Source organism: Salvelinus sp. IW2-2015, linkage group LG27 (genome assembly GCF_002910315.2).
Source record: "Salvelinus sp. IW2-2015 linkage group LG27, ASM291031v2, whole genome shotgun sequence".
Lineage (NCBI taxonomy): Eukaryota > Metazoa > Chordata > Actinopteri > Salmoniformes > Salmonidae > Salvelinus > Salvelinus sp. IW2-2015.
Window position 1 is genome coordinate 14,472,855 of NC_036867.1, and position 12,255 is coordinate 14,485,109.

General features: G+C 40.3%; 1 protein-coding gene across 1 annotated transcript in view; it reads right to left on the reverse strand.

Annotated features, from left to right (window-relative positions):
* LOC111953440 (anion exchange protein 2) overlaps positions 1–12,255 on the reverse strand; it is an 87,829-nt gene that overhangs the window by 74,562 nt on the left and 1,012 nt on the right. The gene's annotated exons all lie outside the window — the stretch shown is intronic.

A 12,255-nucleotide genomic window follows, 5' to 3' on the forward strand; every position in this document is an offset into this window, starting at 1 on the left:
CTCCAAGGCCCACCCATGGCTGCACCCCAGAAAGGTGCAGTCTAATTTATTTATTTAAATTGACTGGTTTCCTTCTATGAACTGTAACTCAGTAAAATCTTATAAATGCAACAATTAAATATACTGAACAAAATGAAAGTTACATTTGTATGGTTCAAGCTAGAGGTCGACCGATTAATCGGAATGGCTGATTAATTAGGGCCGATTTCATAACAATAGGTAATCGGCATTTTTGGACACCGATCGTGGCCGATTACATTGCACTCCACGAGGAGACTGCGTGGCAGGCTGACTACCTGTTATGCGAGTGCAGCAAGGAGCCAAGGTAAGGTGCTAGCTAGCATTAAACATATCTTATAAAAAAAACAATCAATCTTAACATAATAACTAGTTAACTACACATGGTTGATGATATTACTAGTTTATCTAGCTTGTCCTGCGTTGCATATAAATCGGTGTGGTGCCTGTTAATTTATCATTGAATCATAGCCTACGTCGCCAAACGGGTGATTTAACAAGCACATTCGCGAAAAAAGCACTGTCGTTGCACCAATGTGTACCTAACCATAAACATCAACGTCTTTCTTAAAATCAATACACAAGTATATATTTTTTAAACCTGCATATTTAGTTAATATTGCCTGCTAACATGAATTTCTTTTAACTAGGAAAATGTGTCACTTCTCTTGCGTTCTGTGCAACAGAGTCAGGGTATATGCAGCAGTTTGGGCCGCCTGGCTCGTTGCGAACTAATTTGCCAGAATTGTACGTAATTATGACATAACATTGAAGGTTGTGCAATGTAACAGGAATATTTAGACTTATGGATGCCACCCGTTAGATAAAATACGGAACGGTTCCGTATTTCACTGAAAGAATAAAAGTTTTGTTTTCGAAATTATCGTTTCCGGATTTGACCATATTAATGACCTAAGGTTCGTATTTGTGTGTGTGTTATGTTATAATTAAGTCTATGATTTGATATTTGATAGAGCAGTCTGACTGAGTGGTGGTAGGCAGCAGCAGGCTCGTAAGCATTCTTTCAAACAGCACTTTCGTGCGTTTGCCAGCAGCTCTTCGCTGTGCTTCAAGCATTGAGCTGTTTATGACTTCAAGCTTATCAACTCCCGAGATTAGGCTGGTGTAACCGATGTGAAATGGCTAGCTAGTTAGCGGGGTGCGTGCTAATTGCGTTTCAAATCGGTGACGTCACTCGCTCTGAGGCCTTGAAGTAGTTGTTCCCCTTGCTCTGCAAGGGCCGTGGCTTTTGTGGAGCGATGGGTAACGATGTTTCGAGGGTGGCTGTTGTCGATGTGTTCCTGGTTCGAGCCTAGGTAGGGGCGAGGAGAGGGACGGAAGCTATACTGTTACACTGGCAATACTAAAGTGCCTATAAGAACATCCAATAGTCAAAGGTATATGAAATACAAATGGTATAGAGAGAAATAGCCCTATAATAACTACAACCTAAAACTTCTTAACTGGGAATATTGAAGACTCATGTTAAAAGGAACCACCAGCTTTCATATGTTCTCATGTTCTGAGCAAGGAACTTAAAACGATAGCTTTTTTTACATGGCACATATTGCACTTTTACTTTCTTCTCCAACATTTTGTTTTTGCATTATTTAAACCAAATTGAACATGTTTCATTATTTATTTGAGGCTAAATTGATTTTATTGATGTATTATATTAAGTTAAAATAAAAAAGTGTTCATTCAGTATTGTTGTAATTGTCATTATTACAAATAAATAAATATCGTCCGATTAATCGGTATCGTCTTTTTTTGGTCCTCCAATAATCGGTATCGGTGTTGAAAAATCAAAATCGGTCAATCTCTAGTTCAAGCTACAGTCAGTGTAATACAACTGTAACTGTTGCAACTGTTGCATACCACTGACCCTGCCCATGTTTAGGCCTGCATACAGACCATACCACTCTATACAAATGTCAGTGTGGATGTCCCCATGGATGTTATTCAGTGCATATCCACTTAACAACTTCTGTTGTGAAGGGAAATGTAAAAACCAAACCGTTGTGGACCCAGCCAGCATAACTGATTAGGTACTAAGAAAGATGTGTCATTGTTAGTCCACTGAGCATCTCAGGTTGCATTGGCAGTACAAAATGTCAGTCACTTTTCTCACAAGACATTAATGGTAAATGTGAAGCTTTGACCAGGTGTCCCTTTGTAATAAGCTGAGTTGGCCGCAAGTTGGTCCCAAAAGACTCAGACTGAGGCGTGGAGAAAATCTGAACAATGATCATGAAATCTTACTCCAGCCTCAAAACACACAGAGGCATTCAAATTCCTGGGAAATCATGTGCTATGAATAACATGATACACTAGCTGCAGGCTGAATTTGATAGGCTATTACTATTCCAGGTGGAAATCAAAATGCTTCTTGTGTCTTCAATGTAATCTTTGGAAAATGGTACACATTTACAGACTGCAGCAGTGTCAGACATTTTGAATATGGTCTCAGGGAATCTAAGTATTTCGCATTCATGTTGGCATGAATAGCCTAATAGCAATTGTCATCCAGATGATGATATTTCAGTACAGTACATTCATGATGTTCATAAGGACCACATACTTTGTTTCATGTTTGGTCTGAGATGAACAATATGTGCAGAGAGAGATGGGATTGACCTGATTGAGGTCATGGTTTTAGGCCACGCTGGGCACTAACATCATACTGACAGACGGAGCATCACAATGGACACTGAAAGGGGAGGCAGTATAAACGGAGTGAGACTGGGAGGTGAAAGTTGTAAGTGCACCAAACAACGTTCCCTCAAAGTGTTTGTCACTGAGCGCAAAATTTAACGTTGTGAAAATTCTGTGAACACTGAGCCTGTGTCTGCTTTAAGTTAGTTTTAACAGTGGTCAAGAAGGCTACTGTGGTAATTTGATTTTAATGTAGGCCTACCATCAAATACAAATGGAAAAAAATGCATCCCATTACATTTTAACATGGAAATAGCTGTTCTATCATTCAGCCTACAGTAGCAGCCAATGTGTGGTGCTCAATGTAGGTCTACATTCCATGAAACATGCAGGGCTTGACATTAACCTGTTTATCCACAAAAATGTGTTGCATTCTTTGATGCAAGAAACCACTTTACAAAATAAAATGCATAATTTCCCCCATACCACTATTACAGAGAATCAGATTATGCTACCGTCTGCCTATTGGCTACTTCGGTTATTCAAGCCGGTCTCTAAATACAACAGAAAAAAAGCTCTATACCTTGTTTTTCAAAGATCTCAAAAAATGTAGGAAGCAATCACTCCCCCATTGCTGACTACAAATAATCAATAACTGGGCTAATAACTCACTAACTACACTGAACAAAAATAAACGCAACATGTTAAGTGTTGGTCCCATGAGCTGAAATAAAAGATCCCAGAGGCACAAAATACTTCTCTCAAATTTTGTGAACAAATGTGTTCACATCCCTGTTAGTGAGCATTTCTCCTTTGCCAAGATAATTCATCCACCTGACAGGTGTGGCATATCAAGACACTGATTAAACCGCATGATCATTACACAGGTGGACCTAGGGCTGTGGCGGTAAAGAAATGTCAGCCGGTGAATGTCAAGCAAATAACTGCCAGTCTAATTGACTTAAAATTCTATGGCATTTTATATTTTTGTATGAAGAACACAATTGAACAAAACTGAATAAAACAGAAAGGATGTTTTCTCCAAACGATTTGAGAGAGTGCGTACATGCGGCTATTCTCCATTGAGCAATTAACAAAGACATAGGTACTACTACAGTAAATTCTTAATTTAGAGTTATTCATATTACTCGTAATTAAGCTCGAGACCCTGGGTCTCGAACCCACCCTGTGCAACTGGGTCCTGGACTATGATGGGCCGCCCCCAGGTGGTGAGGGTAGGAAACAAAATCTCCACCCCGCTGATTCTTAACACTGGGGCCCCACAAGGGTGCTTTCTCAGCCCTCTCCTGTACTCCCTGTTCACCCATGACTGCGTGGCCATGCACACCTCCAACTCAATCATCAAGTTTGCAGACGTGTGACCTCTCAACATCCACAAAACAAAAAGGAGATGTTCGAGGACTTCAGGAAACAGCAGAGGGAGCATCCCCCCCATCCACATCAACGGGACAGTAGTGGAGAAGGTGGAAAGTTAAGTTCCTCGGCATACACATCACGGACAAACTGAAAATGGTCAACCCACACAGAAAGCGTAGTGTAGAAGGCGCAACAGCGCCTCTTCAACCTCAGGAGGCTGAAGAAATTTGGCTTGTCATCAAAACCTCAAACTTTTACAGATGTACAATCGAGAGCATCCTGTCGGTCTGTATCCCCGCCTGGTACGACAACTGCTCTGCCCACAACCGGTAGGCTCTCCAGAGGGTAGTGCGGTCTGCACAAGGCATCACTGAGGGCAAACTACCTGCCCTCCAGGACACCTACAGAACCCGTTGTCACAGGAAGGCCAAAAAGATCATCAAGGACAACAACCACCCGAGCCACTGCCTGTTCAACCGCTATCATCCAGAAAGCGAAGTCTGTACAGGTGCATCAAAGCTGGGACCGAGAGTAAAAAAACTCCTATCTCAAGGCCATCAGACTGTTAAACAGCCACCACTAACATTGAGTGACTGCTGCCATACATGTAAAAAATATATCACTAGCCACTTTAAACAATGCCACTTAATATAATGTTTACATACCCTACATTACTAATCTCATATGCATATACTGTACTCGATACCATCTACTGCATCTTGCCTATGCCGTTCTGTACCATCACTCATTCATATATCTTTATGTACATATTCTTCATCCCGTTATACACACAAGTGTAAGGTAGCTGTTGTGAAATTGTTAGGTTAGATTACTCGTTGGTTATTACTGCATTGTCGGAAATAGAACCACAAGCATTTCGCTACACTCGCTACACTAACCATGTGTATGTGTCAAATAAAATTTGATTTGGAGGACGCTTGTCCCGTGGTTCGTTTTCATGCCAGCCAGGTAGGCTATACTCCTGTTGTAAAGAGAAGCAACGTGCTTAGTATTAGGAAAGTTAAGAAAGTAAATATAGGCTTAGCCTATAGAAAGCTGATGGGATCATATTTTTAATAGAGGCCATCACTCTGTTTTCTCACGCAATTGCATAGCCTATAGAAATGTAGCGCAACATGAGCTCATGGGCTCTCATGAAGTGTTTGATTAGATTTGATAACATTTGCATTGATGTCAGAATGATTAGAGGGACAATAGAGTGCTGAGTACCAGGTAGTTAGCAAGTTTGGTAGACTATTAATGACTATCAGCAGCATCAGAGCTTGGAGCAGCCTAATTAACGTGAATAAACGGTCATGTGGAATTTGACTACCTTCATGACTAGTGAACGCCGGCAATACGGTCACCGCAACAGCCCAAGTTGCACCTTGTGCTGGGAAAGGCCACTCTAAAATGTGCAGCTGTCACAACACAATGCCATAGATGTTTTGAGGGAGCGTGCAATTGGCATTGCTGACTGCAATAATTTCTACCAGAGCTGTTGCCAGAGAATTGAATGTTAATTCAAGCTGCCTCCAACATCGTTTTAGAGAATTTGGCAGTACGTCCAACCGGCCTCACAACCGCAGACCAAGTGTATGGCGCTGTGTAGGGGAGCGGTTTGCGGATGTCAGCGTTGTGAACAGAGTGCCCCATGGTGGAGGTGGGGTTATGGTATTGGCAGGCATAAGATACAGACAACAAACACAATTGCATTTTATCGATGGCAATTTCAATGCACAGAGATACCGTGACGAGATCCTGAGGCCCATTGTTGTTCCATCACGTTTCAGCATGATAATGCACGGCACCATGTCGCAAGGATCTTCACACAATTCCTGGAACCTGAAAATGACCCAGTCCTTCCATGGCCTGAATACTCACCAGACATGTCACCCATGGAGCATGTTTGGGATGCTCTGGATCGACGTGTACGACAGTGGGTTCCAGTTCTCTCCAATATCCAGCAACTTCACACAGCCATTGAAGAGGAATGGGACAACATTCCACAATCAACAGCCTGATCAACTCGATGCTAACTTGATATACAAATATATAATTAAAAAATAAATATATATGCAAAGGAGATGTCACATTGCATGAGGCAAATGGTCACACCAGATACCGACTAGTTTTCTGATCCACGCCCCTGCCTTTAAAAAAAAAAGAAAGGTATCTGTGACCTATTCCCAGTCATGTGAAATCCATAGATTAGGACCTAATGAATTGACTGATTTCCTTATATATGAACTCAGTATAATATTTTTTAATTTGTTGCATGTTGAGTTCATATTTTTGTTTGGTATAGCAAAGGATATGAACAAATATAGACACGTCGCTCTTACTTTGATCTCAAAACAAGCGTGTCTACTCACGACCGCTCATGCTGTAAAAACAGTCCAGTTCAAATTGAATGGCACAGATCCATATATGGCAATGGTCTATTTGCCTTTAGGCCTACTGCAGCTCTGATTGGTTATGGCGCACCGGTCTGTGTAGAGTATGGGCCTGAGTCCTCCCTGTCAATGCAATAGAATCCTACTATCATGTGTTCTGCCTACAACATCTCTTGCATAGTTAGTTTTGCATACTAAGTCTTGCATAGTTCGTTTTGTTTAGGTATGTTCCATTGAAAGTTGCTAATATTGTGGTGATTTGCTCACAATTCCCACAGTAAAGGGAAACATTGATAGCGTTAACAGGGAAAACTCTAGAAAGTTGAGTGAAGTTCAATCTCGTGCTGATATTTCATGTGCACGGCAGTCCCGTGGAGGGAACATTGGTGCCAAACAGTATTTGTGGTTCAGTGTATAATTCGATGTACCAAATGAGGCTGCACAGAGCTTAATGCGGTTTAAACATGAAATCAATACAATTGTTGGCCAAAGAGTAGGCTATCCAGAGTTATATCAAAGTAACACTGCTTATTTGATGCCTGCTAAGTAGAGCAGCAGTAACAATTCTGCTCTCAAGTAAATAACCTAAGTGTTTAGAAAATTGTGCATCATAACCATAGGAAATTATTGTGATATAAATGCCTTTTTTATATTAGTTTCTCTAGCCCTTTGGAGACTTAAAGGGAGATTTGTTTACCTTGACGGATAAAGTACTGAGCCAATTCAATTCCTGAAGGAAAGCGGAAAGGAAAACAAACAAAGAGTGACAAGAAGTCTTGATAAGAACTCAAGAGGGAGGTGTTCGACTTTCGCCTTTTCTCCTGTATAACGAAAGCAATACTCAATAAAGTAGCCTATGTCGAGTGCTCCATCAGCCGTGTCGGTGGTGCATTGATATTGTTACACCACGCCCAGTCATGACTGATCATTTCACAATGGGACTGCTTGATTTCCTCCAGTGGAGCCAAAGAAAACAAACCATAGCTCTGAGATCACAACCGCAGAGTGGAGATATGTTCCTACAGCACCCCTGACGTGTTCTTGGATTAGCGGCTGAGAAGGCTGGAAACTTTTCATCTAATGATTTTCCAGCTCCTAAGCATACAGGCACAACGTATTTCTCTAAATCAAACATGTTCGGTTTCCAACACCTTTCCGGCCCTCAGATGAAGTAAACTAGACTTTCTCAGCTGGATTGTGAATCAAATATGACAGTATGTGCTAGTGGCTGGGGTGGGTAGATGAGAGTAACAGGGTCGGCAGGTGAATAAGTATCACCTTTAAAAAGGTCAACTGTCTTTTAGGTAGGCAGGCGTTCATAGTTTTGCTTAACTCTGAAGATTTTATCAAAAAGCTATCAAATCAATTAGATCCTAAATAGCTGCGTTCACTTATAAGTCACTGATCTTCTTTGGATGGTTAGTCTTACCACGTAACAATAAAACCTAAATGTTTTTCCGTCAAATCAAGTCTAATTACAGTGCCTTCAGAAAGTATTCACACTCCTTTACTTTTTCCACATTTTGTTGTGTTACAGCCTGATCGACACACAACACCCCATAATGTCAGTGGAATTTTCTTTGTAGAACATTTTCGAAATTAATTAAAAAATGAAAGTCTGAAATGTGTCAAGTCAATAAGTATTCAACCACTTTGTTATTGCAAGCCTAAATAAGTTCAGGAGTAAAAAATGTGCTTTTCAAATCACACAATAAGTTGCATGTTCAATAATAGTGGTTAACAAGATTTTTGAATGACTACCCCATCTTTATACCCCACACATATCAAGTAGTGAATTTCAAGGACAGATTCAACCACAAAGACCAGGGAAGTTTTTCAATGCCTCGCAAAGGGCACCGATTGGTAGAAAAAGCAGACGCTGAATATCCCTTTAAACATGGTGAAGTTATTAATTAGGCTTTGGACGATGTATCAATACACCCAGTCAATACAAAGATAAAGGCGTCCTTCCTACTCAGTTGCCGAAGAGGAAGGAAACTGCTCTGGGATTTCACCATGATTTTAAAACAGTTACAGAGTTTAATGGTTGTGATATGAGAAAACTGAGGATGGATCAACAACATTGCAGTTACTACACAATACTAACCTAAATGACAGAGTGAAAAAGGGAAGCCTGTACAGAATAAAACATTTTCCAAACATGCTTCCTGTTTGCAACAAGGTACATAAGTAATACTGCCAAAAAAATAAGTTTTGTCCTGAATACAAATCCAACACGTCACTGAGTACCCCTCTTTATATTTTCAAGCATGGTGGTGGCTGCCTCATGTTACAGTTATGCTTGTCATTGGCAAGTACTAGGGAGTTTTTTTAGGATAAGAATAAACAGAACACAGCTAAGCACAGGCAAAATCCTAGAGGAAACCCTGGTTCAGTCTTCTTTCCAACAGACACTGGGAGACAAAATCAGCTTTCAGCAGGAAAATAACCTAAAACACAAGACCAAATCTACACTGGAGTTACTTACCAAGACGACATTGAATGTTCCTAAATGGCCTAGTTACAGTTTTGACTTAAATCTGCTTGAAAATCTGTGGTAAGACTTGAAAAGGGCTTTATAACAATAATCCAACAACCAACTTGACAGAGCTTGAATATATATTTTTTAGAATAAATGGGCATATTGTACAATCCAGATGTGCAAAGCTCTTAGAGACTGAACCAAAAAGACTCACAGCTGTAATCGCTGCCAAATGTGTTTCTAACATGTATTGTCTCAAGGAGTGAATACTTACAGTTGAAGTTGGAAGTTTACATACACATATGTTGGACTCATTAAAACTCATTTTTCAACCACTCCACAAATGTATTATTAACAAACTATAGTTTGGCAAGTTGGTTAGGACATCTACTTTGTGCATGACACAAGTCATTTTTCCAACAACTGTTTACAGACAGATTATTTCACTTATAATTCCCTGTATCACAATGACAGTGGGTCAGAAGTTTACATACACTAAGTTGACTGTGCCTTTAAACAGGTTGGAAAATTCAGGAAATGATGTCATGGCTTTAGAAGCATCTGATAGGTTAATTGACATAATTTGAGTCAATTGGAGGTGTACCTGTGGATGTATTTCAAGGCCTACCTTCAAACTCAGTGCCTCTTTGCTTAACATCATGGGAAAATCAAAAGAAAATCAGCCAAGACCTCAGAAAATAAAATTGTAGACCTCGACAAGTCTGGTTCATCCTTTGCAGCAATTTCCAAACGCCTGAAGGTACCACGTTTATCTGTACAAACAATAGTACGCAAGTATAAACACCATGGGACCACGCAGCCGTCATACCGCTCAGAAAGGAGACACGTTCTGTCTCCTAGAGATGAACGTACTTTGGTGAGAAAAGTGCAAATCAATCCTAGAAAAACAGCAAAGGCCCTTGTGAAGATGCTGGAGGAACCAGGTACAAAGTATCTATATCCACAATAAAACGAGTCCTTTATCGACATAACCCGAAAGGCCACTCAGCAAGGAAGAAGCCACTGCTCCAAAACCGCATAGAAAAGCCAGACGACGGTTTGCAACTGCACATGGGGACAAAGATCGTACTTTTTGGAGAAATGTCCTCTGGTCTGATGAAACAAAAATACAACTGTTTGGCCATAATGACCATTGTTATGTTTGGAGGAAAAAGGGGGAGGCTTGCAAGCCGAAGAACACCATCCCAACCGTGAAGCACGGGGGTGGCAGAATCATGTTGTGGGGGTGCTTTGCTGCAGGAGGGACTGGTGCACTTCACAAAATAGATGGCATCATGAGGATGGAAATTATGTGGATATATTGAAGCAACATCTCAAGACATCAGTCAGGAAGTTCAAGCTTGGTCGCAAATGGGTCTTCCAAATGGACAATGACCCCAAGTATACTTCCAAAGTTGTGGAAAATGACTTAAGGACAACAAAGTCAAGGTATTGGACTGGCCATCATAAAGCCCTGACCTCAATCCTATAGAAAATTTGTGGGCAGAACTGAAAAAGCGTGTGCGAGCAAGGTGGCCTACAAACCTGACTCATTTACACCAGCTCTGTCAGGAGGAATGTGGAAGGCTACCCGAAACGTTTGACCCAAGTTAAACAGTTTAAAGGCAATGCTACCAAATACTAATTGAGTGTATGTTGTCTTCTGACCCACTTGGAATGTGATGAAAAAATAAAAGCTGAAATAATTCTCTACTATTATTCTGACATTTCACATTCTTAAAATAAAGTGGTGATCCTAACTGACCTAAAACAGGGAATTTTTACTAGGATTAAATGTCAGGAATTGTGAAAAACTAAGTTTAAATGTATTTGGCTAAGATGTATGTAAACTTCCGACTTCAACTGTATCTAATCAAGATAGTGTTAATATTTCATTCATTTTCAATAAATGTTAGAATTTTTCTTCAGCTTTCACATTAGAGAGTATTTTGTGTAGATTGTTGACCAAAAATTACAATTAAATAAATTTTAAATCCAGTTTGTAACAAAACGTGGGGAAAAAAAGTCAAGGGGTGCAATACTTTCTGAAGGAACTGTAAATAGGTCTTAATTACACACAGCCCAGCCCAGTATGTGTCAGAAGGGATATGAACATACGACAGCTGACAGGATAGCTTACTTATGGGTAAGATATACACCTAGAACCATTTCATTATGAAATGACTTCAATAGTGGGTCCCACTATGACATGTTTATGGATGTGTGTGCGTGTGCATACCGGTAGACTGGTCTCGGTGTACTAGCAGTGCAGTGTTTTTAAAGAAGAAAATGTTTATTTGATATAAGACAACATATTGTGGGCTAGTAATAATACTAGGATAATAGGATATCATAAGGTGAATGCACCAATTTGTAAGTCGCTCTGGATAAGAGCGTCTGCTAAATGACTTAAATGTAAATGTAATAGATACATTTTTTATAGTATTCCTTACTCACTATGCCAATCCCATTAGATCAGGAGACTGCCATGAGATGCAATGTATTGCGAGTGTGTCAGCAGCTATGGATGACAGAGGTAAACCTGCATGGGAGAGCTAAGGAGACACATCCTTCCTGCCATAGACCTCCTGACAGTTTTATTAGCCTACAGCATCATTGCGTTTTGGTACACCAGCAGAAGTACATTCATTTCCAACAGAACCCTGTGTTTGCCTTGCAGCACTACATTGTAGTGCAGTTGCAGTGCATTGTGTGGTGCATATGTTGAACTTTTGTTGCACGCTGCATGTGATAGCTGCGTTACACACCTACAGCGTCATTCAAATCAAATCAAATTGTATTGGTCGCATACACATGGTTAGCAGATGTTATTGCGAGTGTAGCGAAATGCTTGTGCAAAATGGTACGCTGCATCATCTTGATATGTGCAACAAAAGTTCAACATTTACCTTCTGCTACCAATTTCACACATATGTTTGATTAATCCAATGTATAGACGAGTTAGCTGACAACGTCGCAAAAAGAATGTGCGCATACTTCCACGGGGCAGAAGACAGCCTGTAGTTGTGATTCTGTATGTCCAGATTGCTAGCAAGAAAGACAAGAAACTAACATGTGGCGAATCATAAGTGGCCCATTTCAGCTTGTTTCATCTTGTTATTGATATCATGTCTTGTTTTGAGGTGTTTTGACAGATTTTTCATGTCAATGCTAATATGTCTCAAATTTGCTAAGCTAGCTAACCAACAACTGTAATGATGCATTTGAGAGACAAGTGCTCATTGAGCAAATTTATTTGCGTTTTCAATAAACATTGGAGACGAAATATTGCTGTCTGCTTTGACCTATAGTTGCACACTCCTGGGT